Below are 13,630 nucleotides of genomic sequence, written 5' to 3' on the forward strand. Positions count from 1 at the left end.
CACACTCTCTCTCTTTCTCTCTTACACACATTTCCATCCCCCCTTTCTCTCTCCCTCTCCCACTCCCTCTCCCATCACCTACTCTCTCTTCCATCCCCTACTCTCTCTTCCATCCCCTACTCTCTCTCAAGCTACTCTATCTTCCCCCTCTCCCATTCCCTACTCTCTCTCTTTCACACACATGCACTCCCATCCTCCTCTCTCTCGCTCTTCCTCTCCCACTCCGTCTCCCACCACCTACTCTCTCTCTCCCCCATCCCCTACTCTCAATCTCTCTCTCCCAACTTGTACTCTCTCACACACTTCCTATCTCTACCATCCCCTACTTTCAATATCTCTCCCCCATCCCATACTCTCTCTTTTCCACCTCTACTCTCTCTCTCACACTTCCTCTCTCTTGCATCTTGTACTCTCTTTGCCACCCCTACTCTCTCACATTTCCTCTATCTCCTATCCTATACTCTCTGCCACCCCTACTCTTTCTCACTTCCTCTCTCCCCTCTCCCATCTCCTACTTTCTCTCTATCTCTCTCACACACACAAATAGTCATTCCCTCGCCCCACCCCCCAGCTCTCTCTTGGTTTTGGTTTGCAATTTAGGTCTCAATAGTGTGTGCGCACTATAGCGCGTGCGGACTACCTCAAATTCAATAGCGTTTTAATAGGGTGTGCGCGCTATAGGGCGCACGCACTATTCAAAGCTTTGCATTAAAACCAAGCCTAAGGCTTAGTTTTTCCTTGGAGATCCAACCCAAAGGTTTGGAGTTTATAAACAGGTCTGAGACATGTTTCCAGAAAACATACAAAAAATGATTGATTTTTCTTGTGTGCTACCCTTCAAGATTCTTCATGGTTGGGTATCGATAAGATCAGGTTACATAACATTATAAGTCTTTGTGTTAGCTATCTAACCATATAATTTATTTTTAATTTGAACTATTTTAAGTCTTTCATCTATAATTTCTTTTGAATGTATGTTCATTTTTTGTCAAAAACCACCATGTACTAATTGGGCTGTAGATTTTAGCTCATTCATCGAATTTTGTAACAACTTAGTTTTTTAGAAACTAGACTCCATTCTACACACTTTGAAAAAAAGAAGTTTTGATTTTAGATTAGTTTTCAATCATTTCTAGGGGGAGCACACAGATATTTCATGTTTTTGGGATGGGTCTAATTTAAAAATTCATTTAAAAAAAAATACACATTATAAAATTACTCGAAAAATCTAGGATAAACTACATAGTGTTAGGTAACTTTTGACTAGAGCAATTAAAGAATTTCGATAAAAAAGTTAAAATTTTAGGGGGGCCACACTTTGTACTATGTTATGTGTTTTTGGAATAAATAGTACCACTTTCTATGGCCCCCTTTTTTGAGGACCTAAAACTAAACCATTTTGAAAAAAAATTAGTAGTTTAGAAACTAGATTCAAAGGACTACAACTTTTGTTTTTGTCATATCTTAAAATTTTGAGCGTAACTATCTTCAAATTCTTGTTGAAGTCTAGAATTTGCTGATTTCAGGAAAAAGGTGTCCACTTATACCCCCCTTTTGGCACCACAACTTGGTGCACTTACCCATTTCTTCTGCATTAATTTTATCTTGATGTTGTTTAAACTTTTTTTTAAAAAATAGTTTAGTAAACATTGTAACATGTTAGGTTTAATTCTCTTGGGTTCTCGAGTGGGGTGTTACAACATGAATATCAAGAGAGTTGTAAGAGAATAAAACAACATTGTGATCTTTCCAGATTGTAAACAATATCTCCATTCTAAAAGCATGCCAAATCTGGGCATATCTAAAAGGGAGTCTTGGAGCATCACTTAGAACCACCATATGCCAAGTGAAAGCCTCTTATTGAAAAGGCTTAAAAAAATCATAATTTCAAAGCTAGTAATTCTAAGCTCTTCTGCAGAACCAAAAGATATGCAGAAAGATTTCAGTATGACCACAAAAAGGGCATCTAGGATCAGGAACTCCCAAATTTTAGAGTTGAGGACCCAAAGGCAATCCCTAGAGAAGAAGACACTAGGTGAAGTGAGAAATCTTTGGCTTTGTGATGGTATGCCAAATAGTGACAAATCTAAGACTCCAAGTCTTATGCAAGGAATGCAAATTGCAACACTAGTTGAGAGTATCATCCATTGGAAGATGGGGTACCAGCCACCAACACCCTAGCCTAGGCTTATAACTAGTCATTGGAGTGGTAGGGTACCATTTCCAATCTTTCCACCAAGGGTGAGATGAGTAAATTCTAAGCTTGTGTAACAAATTTGGAAGAATCACAGAAACTAGAAGATCAATTATCTGTTGATCTAGATGGATAAGCCTATACTACATGTGCAAATCCTCCCATGAGTGAAGGCTCATAGTAACCCTAAAGAACAAGTATTTGGGTGTTTTAATACCCTTGTGATATAAACACAAAATACTAGCTCCTTGAATCTTGGCTCAAGGCACACCTTGAATGGAAAACAAGGGTGACCATTAAACGTCTCATTGGTTCATTGAGAGCCCATCTTTGAATCCATTACTAGCCTAATGAAGCCAAGTTTTGATGGCTTCCCAGGGTTTCCAAATGCTCTTAGCAACAAAAGTGCCTTGAATTTGAATAGGTTCAGAAGTCACAAGAAGGGTTTGAAAACTAATCCACTTTTATGCTAATTAGTTGATTGGAAAGCATGGAGAAATGTAGTGTCATAGCAAAATTTTCCAAGCCTAATCTCTAGAGAGAGCCCGTATGACCCACTTGGCATAGAGGGCTATCCCCTACTTGTGGGTGGAAAGGAAGCCAAGACCACTAGAACCTTTGTGTAAACAACAAAATTTCTAGCCAACTCTATGAAACCCATGATGCACAACATCAAAGGCTTGCAAAAATTCCCTAAGAAGACATTCAAGCTTAAGGTATGAGGCTTTTGAGGGAGCCCAAAAAGAATAATAGTACACATGTCTAGTAGAAAGCACTTTGGAGCATATTTGAAACTTTACCACAAGTTAAAAGGGCTTAGTAATCCAATAGTCCAGCTTCTTCTCAAATCAAGCAAGCACCGCACTGCACAACTCCATAGGAGATTCTTGAATCCTATTCAAAAATATCAATCCACTTCATCTTTCCACATATTGGTTCATTCTTCCTCCTTTCACTAATTGCTACCATCTTTTATTTTCTCTTCTTAACCCCCTTTTCCTCATACACCATCAATTCAACATTTTTTATTAATTATTTTTAAAAATTTATAAATCATTCTAAAAAAATTGAGTCATCCTTATTTTTATTTTTATTTTAAATTTTCACATTTATTTATTTATAATCATTTATGAGATGATGGCACTTTAGAGTTTAAAATGACTAGAATTCAAATGTCATTCTATAATAGAATTAAGGGGTGGAGATTTTGTGACTATACATCCAAATAGAAACTTCCTTAACATGGTTTTGTTAGGGTTAACCATGGACAAAAAATAACAATTACATGCAAATATAACCAATATCAAAAGATAATAAATCACATAGAAGAGAACACAAGTCACATAAATTTAGTGTGGTTCATCCAATCCTTGGGCTACATCCACCAAAAACAAGTCTACTATTATTATTATCTAGTGGTTACAATCCATAATATCTTATAGCTCAATACCACTACAAGAAGCTACCATATCATCATACATTATGAAATCCCTAACCCCAAGTCATTTTATACAAGCTTTTTCCACTTACAAAATTAGGGCTAGAATAAGTCATCCAATAGAAAGTAACAAACGATGCCTTTTACAATAGTAGAGTCATTTTTGGCTTTAGGGGCACTACTCCTAAAAACCCCCACAGAGGCATTGCCCCTCAACCCCACCATATACTATGACAGGGAGCACACCTAAGGCGCTACCCTAGGACCTCACAAGGGGCACTACCTCAAAACCTCTATAGAAATAATCTAGGGAAACTACATCGAATAAACCTTCGAGTCTAATTAGACTCCACATCATAATAGGTTTTATTATTATATAAACATCAATAAATTTCTTGAAATTGATTGTATTCATTTAATATTATGTATCAATCAAAATTAGAAGTTATCATATAATTGTGTAAAATTTAGGGTTTTCTCCTTGTTCAATTAACAAAATAGAATATCCCTACTTCAACCTATCTTTTTAAATAAGAAACTTATAAGAACCAATATTAGAAATTGTAGATTTATACATTTCATAATAGTGGTCCTACTATTGTATATTTTCCCAGTTAAAGTTATTCATAGTAATATGAGAGGACACAATGTCCCTTGTCAAATTATATAAATTGAAGGCCTTCTTAGTCCTTATTAAAGTACATATTTATTTTATTTAGCTATTGATGTGGAAGTGAATGTTATAAAATTGTTTGATAATAAGTTGAATCATAGGAAATTTTTCCATATAGGATGGTTGACAATATGGAGTACCAACATGATCATTTTCATTCCATATAATGTGAGATTCATACCTTATTGTAGTTTAGTTGGAACATCCTTTATTTTGGGTAGTTATATCAAAATTAATATTGAAATTTTGTTTACAAATATAAATATACTATTATTGTGCGAATGTAGTCAAAGTTGACTTATTTTATTATGTTTTTAGATAAATTATTAATATTATAGTTATATTTTTTAAAATTTAAACTTTTAAAAATATTTTATTCTTTTGTTCTTTTATTTTGTATAGGTAAAAAATCATTTTAGAGAGGTAAAATATTTATTAATAATTTATTTATTTTTACATAAATAAAACATTTGTTATAAAAAAAACTTAATATATTAAGAAGCATGGGATGGGAGATTAAAGTCAATTATCAAGGTAGTTTTTTACTAAGCAAACCATATTGTCTCTAAGTAGTTTTAAATTTTTTAACTTTAAAATGATTCTTTACAAATAAAAAGGAAAATATTCAATAATAATATATTTAAACTACACATGTTATATAATTGAATTAAGTCTTAGCATATCATGTGTGTGTGTGTGTGTGTGTGTGTGTGTGTATGTGTGTGTGTGTGTGTGTAATTTTAAAAATCTTTTGTGTATTTTGATTTAGATACCAAAGAAGTTGAAATTAAAATTTAAAAAAAAAATCTCACTACATCCCTATTACTTCGAAAAATAGATTTAAATTTAGAAAAATTTCCTCAAATAATTTTCCACTCATAGAAAAGTATGCGTAATATAACAAATAAAATTCAAATTTGTTGCCCTAGTATTTATCATACCCAAATTTAAAAATTTTCAATCTATGCGAGAGGACATAAAAATTTGATCTTTAAAGTATTCAAAGACTTATCCAATTCTTAGTAGTCTCATGATTTCCAATCCTTTGGCTAATCACTAGCTCCACCTTGCACTTCAAATTTCTGAATTCCACCATCTGAGTCTCAAATTATGGCAGGTTAATGAAGAGAACCAAAATACATGGTTTTCACTCAATCCGTAACCCTTAACCTTTTAAAAGGTTAAGGTTTGGGGGTCACAACACATATTCTTACTATTAAACTTAACCATTAACCTTTAAAAAGGTTAAGGTTCGAGGTCCAGAACATGTGTTTCACTTTGAAATCTTAACTTCTCTATCAAAAAGAAATTAAGATAAATTTCCAAAGCATGTATTACAAACCATTAACCTTAACCTCTCATCCAAAAAGGTTAAGCTTGGAGATTCATAACACATATTTTGAATACATTTATTAACCTCCTTCTCTAACTAATAAAGAATAAGAAGTGAGAACTAAATCATCTCAAAGGAAGGCATAAAATGGATTTTATATCAGAAATGAAAGGATGGGATCAATGGTTTGAAGAAAGTCACAGAAGCATGACTATTTAGAAAGATGATTTTGATTTTTGAGGAAAGCAAGGGAATGCTAGCTTTTGACTTAGGCATTGACAAATTGAAACTTGAAACTATCCAAACATTATGGTAGTTATTTCCTTTGTTTTGATGGACATCTGTAATGTCCCCATTCTAGCATTCATAGCATGATGTTGTTGTTAGCCTATTTCTCCACAGTCTCGTAGGCTAACTAGGACATTAGAGGGGCTTAGAGGCCATTTGGCCTAGACAGTTTCAGTTGCAGGTCTTTCTGAGGGGTTCTGAGGCAACTTTGGGCATACTTACTATTTATAGTAAGTCATCTTGGACATGGCCGGACATTCAGTCACAGTGGTATGTCGATGGTAATTGTTTAAAATCGACAAGAAGATTTATTTATCATTGATAAGATTTGTTATGCATTGATAAAGCCATTTTATAAAGTTAAATTTAAATATTTAACTTTATTAATGCATAGACTATAGTTTGTGGGAAATATTTAAATTAAAAGAGTTCCCTTTATTTTTATAACACATTGGAGACATAAGGTACATAAAGGGAGTTATGTTTTATCCCACATTGAGAAAATGAAGGATTGAGCTCTTGTGAGAACACTATAAAAGAAATGGAAGAGCATTTTTTATGTATGGTTCGATGAAGATTAATGTTATGTTGCTGGATATCTGATTATCGGGCTTGGAGGACGGAATCCCTCTTTGCTAGCATTCTCTTCACTATTGGAAGACACAGTCAGGAGGATCAAGGGTGTTTTCACTTCAGGAAACACACTGGGTTTCATTTGGGGTGTTTGCATAAAGAAATTTACAAGGGTTTGAGGTGCAGATCTGAAGTTAGTTATTGCTATAGTGCCGCATGAACAGTATTTTGCTACAGTCGGCATGAACAGTATTTTGCTACAGTACGGCATGAACAGTGTTGGTATCAAGTTTACTTGTTTTTTCGGCTGATTAGAAGTTTGGAGGGTTGGCCGACTACATCTGCAAAATACTACGGCAAGTAATTCCAGGTTTCTTCTGTCAAATTTTGATACTTTGCATAATAATTGTTGAATACAAGTCTGAATAGTTGTTGCAGCCTTTAAGGCAGCTGTAAGTGCACATCTACATTTTAAAATCACCCTTTATTAGCAGATTGAAAGAGTTCCCAAATTTTTCATATATTGTTGAATGTGTGCCAAGTGTTTGTGAAAATGTTATGATGGGTATTATGCATTTTAATGTCACTTCATAGTTGTTCGTAAATCTACTCATTGGAAAGCAATTTATTGAGGAAATTAGCTTTATGAGTTTGCATACAAAGTGTTTGACAATATTCCTTAAGTTAAATTTCTACAAGTCAAAGTTCAAATCAGGGGAGGATATTACAGTGGTATTAGAGCTATAAGTCTTGCCATCCTGTGGAGGTCTCATAGGAAATTTGGAACTGGCGGATAGAGGGGAAAGTGTTTGATGAAATGTCAAAACACTAAAATCAGAGCATTTATGTTTGAGCATGCGAAAGGGGCCTTATAATTTCCGCAATACCAAAGCAAGACAAAGTAGGAGTTCAGACCTGCAAAGCAAATAGTCTAGTTCATCCGTACAGGGGGGTATAGAATCCAGTCATACAGACACAGCGGAGGTATTCTTTGATCAAGACAGCAATATGGGTGACTGAGATGACAGGAATACAAGATTAGGTGGAGGCGGGAATGCCAGTCCAGAGACTAGAGAGGAAAGATTCTTACAGTTATTAGAGACCTTGGTACAGGGTCAGCGAGTAGCAGAACAAAGGGCACAGGAATAGAATCAGAGATTGGATCTTATGATGCAGATGATGGCTCGTCAAATGGGGTTGAATGCTAACATGGGTGGAGGAAATAATCAGAATGGTAACAATCAAAATGGAAATGATCAAGATGGGACACATAATGGAGATGAACAAGTTGGGAACAATTTCGGTCATGCACCCCAGCGAGCTAGGACAGTGAGTTCAAGGCCCATGATTCCTACATTTCCTCCTAGAGCTCTAGAGTAGCTCGTACTAGAGCCCTAGATTACTGATATACAGGACCAGTTGAGGAGAGATTGGGAAGCCAGAGGGCCAGATTTTACGGCTGCAATTACCTTTAGGGAGTATATGGATGTGCGGATGAAACATATGCCACGTGGACATGACAGGAACCAGAGCTATGAGCTACGGAAGAAAGTAGGGAGACTTGAGTTACCAAATTATGATGGCTCAGGAAAGTCTACAGCAAGAGCTTGGGTTCAAAAGCTTGACACATACTTTCAATTGAACCCTATGCCCAAGGAAGAAGCTATTAAGTACGCAGCAATTCATCTGGATGGGTTAGCACACGAGTGGTGGCATCATGGTATGGTCACTATGGGACATGCACACATTACCTCATATGTGGAGTTTACAGAGAGGCTGATTGAACATTTTGATAGGAAGGATCCATAACTCCATTTCAAGGAGTTAGCTCAGCTTAAACAGTGGGGCTCATTGGAAACATACATTTCAGAGTTTCAGAAACTTGCAGTGTTAGTAATAGATGTATCTGAACGGAGGATACTAGTTCTATTTATGGATGGGTTAGCTGATCCGTTGAGAGGGTGGATTAAAGCTCTCAACCCTCCCACTTTGCAGGAAGCCATTAAGAAATCTTGTGACATGGATTCCTCTTCATCTTCAAAAAATAAATTCCAGGCAAAGAGTTTCCCTTCAAGGAAAGATAAGGACAAGAAACCTTTTCATAAAGAGGTTCAGCCAGCTAAGGAGGAAAGTAAGAGGTTGGACAATGAGACACTTAATGATCTCAGGAAGAAGAAGCTTTGTTTTCATTGCAGGGAGCCTTGGGATTTGTCACATAAGTGTCCATTGAAAGCAAAAGCTAAGCAGATGGAGTACTTTTCAGCCGAAGAGTCAGTAGATGGAGATTCAGAGAAGTCATCTGAATCAGATGGAGATGATGATATTTCTTCACAAGAGGAAGCACGCGGTGATAGCACGATAGCTTAGTTGTCAAGTATACAGGAGGCCATCACTTTCAGAGTTAGGGGAACCTTGGATGGACAGAGAGTTGTGGCACTCATTGATATAGGGGCGACACATAACTTCATTGATGAGAAGTTTGTGACACGTAGAGGGCTACATATAGAGGAGCATAGGGGATTTAAGGTGATGGTTTTCAATGGCTTCAAAATTGAATGTACCAAGAAAATCTCCAACTTGCAGCTTCGTTTGGGAGATTATGACATGACAGGAGATTTCTTTGTGGTCAACATTGGTGATCAGGATATGGTGCTTGGGATGAACTGGATGAAGTCTCTGGTAGAGTTCACATTTAACCTTAAGAAAATGGAAATTAGGTTTGAGGAAAATGGTAAGAAGATAGTGCTCAGAGGTTTTTCAGATGGGAGACTTCGAGTGGTATCGCTCAAGCAAATGCAGAGTTTCTTTAGACATGATCAGGTGCAGTGGGCAGCAGAGTTTAGAGTAATGCCTGAGATGACAGAGTAGCATAAACTAGAGTATCCACTTGATGTACAAAAAATAATAACCAAACATACTAAGGTGTTTGGTGAGATACCTCCAGGGAGACCCCCGAATAAGGGAATCGAGCATGTTATTGAATTAGAGGAAGGGGCTAAGCCAGTTATCATCACACCTTACCGCCATCCGAAGAAATATAAGGATGAAATAGAAAAGGCAATTAAGGAGTTGATTGACATGGGGCACATACGGCCAAGCAAAAGTCCTTTTGCTTCTTCATTAGTATTGGTGAAGAAGAAGGATGGTACAATGAGGATGTGCATTGATTATAGGGAGCTAAACAAGAAGACAATCAAGAACTGATACCCTATCCCGCGCATCAATGAGCTTATTGATGAATTACATGGTGCATGCTACTTCTCCAAGATTGATTTGAGATCCGGCTACCATTAGATACAGGTTAGAGAGGTGGATGTGGAGAAGACAGCTTTTAGATGCCACTATGGACATTTTGAGTTCTTAGTCATGTCCTTTGGGTTGACAAATGCCCCTACCACTTTCCAATCCTGTATGAATAGAGTGTTTAGAGATCAGTTGAGGAAGTTTGTGTTGATATTTTTTGATGATATACTGATATACAGCCATACTTGGGAGGAACATTTGAAGCATATTGATACAGTGCTCAGTATTCTAGAGAGGGAGTCATTATGTGCCAAGATGAGTAAATGTGAGTTTGGGATGACAGAGTTGCTCTATCTAGGGCATATTATTAGTGCAAGAAGTGTTCGGGTTGACCTAGACAAGATCAGGGCCATTCTAGATTGGCCACCATCGAGGAACACTCAACAACTCAAGGGATTTCTCGGGCTTTGTGGGTTCTACTGCAGATTTGTGAAGGGATTTTCACAGATAGCAGCACCACTTATAGATTTGACACAAAAAGATAGTTTCAAGTGGTCAGAGAGGGCTCAGGATTGTTTTGATAGGTTTAAGGAGCTGATGAGTACATGTCCTGTTTTAGCCATTCCAGATTTCACCAGGCCTTTTGAGCTGCAGTGTGATGCCTTGGGAGAGGGCATAGGAACTGTTCTCATGCAAGAAAAACATCCCATCGCATATGAGAGTAGAAAATTATGAGGTGTGGAGAGAACCTACAGCATCTACGACAAAGAGATGCTAGCAATCATGCACGCGCTAGCTAAGTTCAGGCAGTACTTAGTGGGAAGCCGATTCACAGTAAAAACAGATCATAATAGCTTGAAACATTTCCTTGGACAGAAGGACCTTAATGACAGGCAACAGAAATGGGTGAGTAAATTACAGGCCTATGATTTTGACATAGCCTATGTCAAAGGGAAGAAAAATATTGTTGCAGATGCTTTATCTAGAAGGCCTCATTTTCTTGCTGTTTGGATAGTCATGGATGATTGGAGAGAGATGATCTTGGAAGAATATGCTAAGGATAGTTGGGCATCTAGCATTATTGAGGGAGCTATTCAAGATAGTCGATACACTTTCGTAAATGATCTGATCATCTACAAGGAAAGGATTTATTTAGTACCCAGGTCTGCTATGAAGCAAAAGATTTTGAGGGCATTTCATGATTCACCAATGGCAGGACATCCCAGATTCTTTAAGACATATCGACAGGTGAGAGAGCGCTTCACTTGGAAAGGACTCAAATCAGAGGTGCTTTAGTTTGTGAGGGAATGCCCTATGTGTTAGCAGAACAAACAGGAACATTCTTTTTCGGGTAGTTTACTATAGCCCCTACCCATACCAAAGAAGAAGTGGGATAGCATTTCCATGGATTTTATCACAAGCCTCCCCAAGGCACAAGGTCGGGATTGTATCTTTGTTGTGGTAGACAGATTGACAAAATTTGCACATTTCTTTGCAATTTTGTCTACATATTCAGCAGCACAAATAGCAGAACTATTTTTTTGCAAGGTATTCAGACTACATGGGATACCACAGAGCATAGTCAGTGACAGAGACAACAGATTTATGAGCCACTTTTGGTAGGAGTTGTTCAGGTTATGTGGAACAGAGCTCACTCCGAGTACCAGCTACCACCCCCAAACTGATGGGCAGACAGAGATAGTGAACAAATGGGTTGAGGGGTACCTTCAAAACTACATTGCAGGAGAGCAGAAGGCTTGGGTGAAGTGGCTACATCTAGGGGAGTACTGCTATAATACCTCTTTCCATATGTCTATTCAAATGTCCCCTTTTATGGCACTGTACAGGTATGATGCTCCTAATTTTTTGGATTTGTTATTTGGGGACAACAGGGTGCCTAAGGCCAAGGATACTTTGCAGGAGTGCCAGGACATTATGCGATCCTTGAAGGAAAATTTGCAAAAAGCACAAAATCAGCAGAAGCAATATGCTGATCAGCACAGGGTTGAGAGGTCTTTTGAGGTGGGAGATATGGTGTACCTCATGTTATAGTCATATAGACAGTCCTCTCTCAAAAAGAGTGGATCAAAGAAATTGAAACCACGCTACTATGGACCATTCAAAGTAATCAGGAGAGTGGGCGAAGTAGCTTATGAGTTGGAGTTGCCTGCAGATAGTAAAGTGCATAATGTGTTCCATCTGTCACGCCTTAAGAAGGCATTGGGTCACAATGTGGTGCCTTCAGTAGTATTTCCACCTCTTGATGATGAGGGGAAGCTTATGTTGGTTCCTGAGGCCATACTTGACTCTAGGGAGAGGGTGCTTCGCAGGAGGACTATCAGGGAGTATCTAGTGAAGTGGAGGAACCTACCTGTTGAGGATGCTACTTGGAAAAATGAGCAGATATTGCAGCATCCAGAGCTAAAATTGCTTGAGGACAAGCAATTTTGGGAAGGGTGGACTGTAATGTCCCCTTTCTAGCATTCATAGCATGATGTTGTCGTTAGCCTATTTCCCCACAATCCCGTAGGCTAACTAGGACATTAAAGGGGCTTAGAGGCCATTTGGCCTAGACAGTTTCAGTTGCAGGTCTTTCTGAGGGGTTCTGAGGCAACTTTGGGCATACTTACTATTTATAGTAAGTCATCTTGGACATGGTCGGACATTCTGTCACAGTGGTATGTCGATGGTAATTGTTTAAAATCGATAAGAAGATTTATTTATCATTGATAAGATTTGTTATGCATTGATAAAGCCATTTTATAAAGTTAAATTTAAATATTTAACTTTATTAATTCATAGACTATAGTTTGCGGGAAATATTTAAATTAAAAGAGTTCCCTTTATTTTAATAACACATTGGAGACATAAGGTACATAAAGGGAGTTATGTTTTATCCCACATTGAGAAAATGAAGGATTAAGCTCTTGTGAGAACACTATAAAAGAAATGGAAGAGCTTTTTTTATGTATGCTTCGATGAAGATTAATGTTATGTTGTTGGATATCTGATTATCGAGCTTGGAGGACGGAATCGCTCTTTGCTAGCATTCTCTTCACTGTTGGAAGACACAGTCAGGAGGATCAAGGGTGTTTTCACTTCAGGAAATACACTGCGTTTCATTTGGGGCGTTTGCATAAAGAAATTTACAAGGGTTTGAGGTGTAGATCTGAAGTTAGTTATTGCTATAGTGCCGCATGAACAGTATTTTGCTATAGTCGGCATGAACAGTATTTTGCTAAAGTACGGCGTGAACAGTGTTGGTATCAAGTTTACTTGTTTTTCCGGCTGATTAGAAGTTTGGAGGGTTGGTCGACTACATCTGCAAAATACTACGGCAACTAATTCCAGGTTTCTTCTGTCAAATTTTGATACTTTGCATAATAATTGTTGAATGCAAGTCTGAATAGTTGTTGCAGCCTTTGAGGTAGCTGTAAGTGCACATCTACATTTTAAAATCACCCTTTATTAGCAGATTGAAAGAGTTCCCAGATTTTTCATATATTGTTGAATGTGTGCCAAGTGTTTGTGAAAATGTTATGATGGGTATTATGCATTTTAATGTCACTTCATAGTTGTTCGTAAATCTACTCATTGGAAAGCAATTTATTGAGGAAATCAGCTTTATGAGTTTGCATACAAAGTGTTTGACAATATTCCTTAAATTAAATTTCTACAAGTCAAAGTTCAAATCAGAGGAAATATAGAATGGGGTGTCATATATGCTATCCAAGCCTATAAAGATTGGTTGGAGATGACAAAGAGTAAGAGTGATAGGCAGAGTAATGGATGTTGTTGTACAAACTATGAAGGATTCTCTTGAGAAGAAAATTATTACCAAGCAAAGAAGGGTTGTTGTGACTAGAATGGGTGTGGTCACTTCCCTTG

The sequence above is a fragment of the Cupressus sempervirens genome, chromosome 8 (assembly GCF_028749045.1).
Source record: "Cupressus sempervirens isolate cs-2001-9-10 chromosome 8, ASM2874904v1, whole genome shotgun sequence".
In the NCBI taxonomy this organism is placed as follows: Eukaryota; Viridiplantae; Streptophyta; class Pinopsida; order Cupressales; family Cupressaceae; genus Cupressus; species Cupressus sempervirens.